Consider the following 2,162-nt stretch of genomic DNA (forward strand, 5'->3'; position numbering starts at 1 on the left):
TGCTTCCAGGGGCCCGGAGTAACTTAAATGATGTGGGCTGCAAGGCAAACAATAGACAAAGGGGAGGCCAGGACCCGGCACCAAGCACACTGCTGGAATAAGGGATGTCGGCCAGCTCTCCCAATGTTTCGAAAGAAAAACATGTACGTGAAATCTCCCGATTGTTAAAGGTTAGCAACTAATTCAAAATTTAAAAACATTTTTTAACCCAGCAGGGTCCAATAAAACAGGTCTGCGAGCCAGAGCCCACCTACTGGCCCAGTGTGTGCCTCTGACGTCTACGAATTGCCCAGCCACCCGCCTGGCACCAGCCAGGTGCTCAGCGAGGGACCACCGCTCCCATCTTTTAAGAAAACTTTCACAGGCATCGTTAACATCTACTTCCACACCACAGCTTGGGAAGGAATGCTTCTCAGGAGGAAATGGAAGATATGAAGAGCTGAAAATCTGGAAGACTCTAAAGGGAGGGAGGAACAGCGAAGAGGGAATTCCTTAAAAGGATTTAAAAGCATTTTATTGGACATAGTTTAGCACAAGTCAGGGATAAGATCAGGCAGTAATTTAACTCCTGGGCACAGCAAGCGAGTCTGTGTATGTGGGGTGAATGGGGAGGAGCGGGGTGGAGGGAAGGATTGTCCTTGCTGATGGTCTCCACCCAGTGCTTCAGGGTCTTCTGTCCACGGGTCACCCCAACATTTGACTCAGGTGCACAGTGTTCTAATAGGCCCAGCCGGGGGACAGCCCCTCCCTAGATGTGCTCATAAAGCCCAGCTGACCCTACACAATCAGAAGCAAGGCTCGAATCTCCCAGTGGATTCGGTAGCTCACGTGCTCTTTGAAGCCAGACCCAGCTTGGTTGAGTTTCGAGTCTTCAACATCAGTGGTTCTCAAAGTGTGAGCCTCAGACCAGAAGCATCAGTATCACCAGGGAACTTGTGAGACAGGCGCCTTCCAAACCCACTGAATCAGCAGCTCCGGGGTGGGGCCAACCACTGGGGTTTCACAAGGCCTCCAGAGCATCTGGATGCACAACAAAGTTTCAGAACTCCTGCTGCACGTCCTCACCCTCTGGTCTTCGGCAAGTTCTAGGTCTCTCCGAGATGACCGAGTCTATCCCATAGGACTGTCCAGAGCGTTCCCCCAACATATATTTCAGAAGTCTGGTCTGTCCGTGCCGGCAGTGTGGAATATGCTGGGGGACAGCACACAGCCCTGGCCCTTAGTGGGGAGACAGACGATGAGCAAGGAAGGAAGATATAAACGCCAATTGGCAGCCGTCCCAGGAAGGCAGGGCCTGACCCTCCACACAGAGCTGTGTTTCTCAAAGTGTACTCCAGGGACCCCTGACCGCCAAAGCCTCCCCAGTGTCCCCGCTGTCCCTCAGACATGGCTCCCTCTCTCCTGCTTCAGGACCACTGCCTTTGCTGTTCCATCCACCTGCAAAGCTCTCTTAACCAGACCTTCCAAAAAATCTCCTTGGTCAGGGCTCAGTGTGTCACCTTCTCACAGGTCTATCTGAAGTGGCCTCTCTCCCTCACGCTGTACTCTCACCTCAGCAGTGCTCCTGGTCCTGCCCCTCCCCCGACAGAAGGTGAGTTCTTGGGTGGTGGCTTCCAAGGGGCCCGTGAGCCAGGGTCTACCGAATGACTGAACACCCTAACCCTATTTCTCTTCATGACATCCCATAAAGAGTGGACACCCATAACTCCGGAGCCTGCTCCCCACCCTGAAGGAGAAGGCCACAGGCGGGGCCCACGGAGAATTTCTCCACGTCCCTTCCTGGTTCTCTGGTGGTGGGAAAAAGCGGTAGAGACTAGACAGAAAAGAGGGAAGGAGGGTGACAGGCGGAGCGACGCTGTGGCGCCCTCTGGGGCAGAGCCCTCCAACCCCACCCCCAGCAAAAGCGCGACTCCTACCAATTCTGAGGCGAGGCGTTGCTCCCAGCAGGCTGCCTGCGCACTGGACGCGGGCCCCAGGGCCTCAGGACCCGCGGGCGACGAGGCCACGCACCCCTGGAGGGAAGGGCACCTGGCCCGGCACGTGCTGTCTCTAGGGAGCTGGCTCTGCAAGGCGCCTGCAGTCCCTGGCCCACAGTGGCATGAGGGGCGCAAGGGCAACGGTGCACTTGGACCTCCAGGGAAAAGCACAAGTCGGGGCGCGTG

General features: G+C 55.9%; 1 long non-coding RNA gene across 1 annotated transcript; it reads right to left on the reverse strand.

Annotated features, from left to right (window-relative positions):
• Window positions 1-496: 496 nt before the first annotated feature.
• On the reverse strand, window positions 497-2,130 carry LOC111743639. Its single transcript, XR_002781811.1, has 2 exons — window positions 1,917-2,130; window positions 497-1,218 (listed from the first exon to the last, which is right to left on the reverse strand). It is a non-coding gene; the product is annotated as an uncharacterized LOC111743639 (long non-coding RNA).
• Window positions 2,131-2,162: the final 32 nt, after the last annotated feature.

The sequence above is a fragment of the Pteropus vampyrus genome, unplaced genomic scaffold (assembly GCF_000151845.1).
Source record: "Pteropus vampyrus isolate Shadow unplaced genomic scaffold, Pvam_2.0 Scaffold117, whole genome shotgun sequence".
Classification (NCBI taxonomy): Eukaryota; Metazoa; Chordata; class Mammalia; order Chiroptera; family Pteropodidae; genus Pteropus; species Pteropus vampyrus.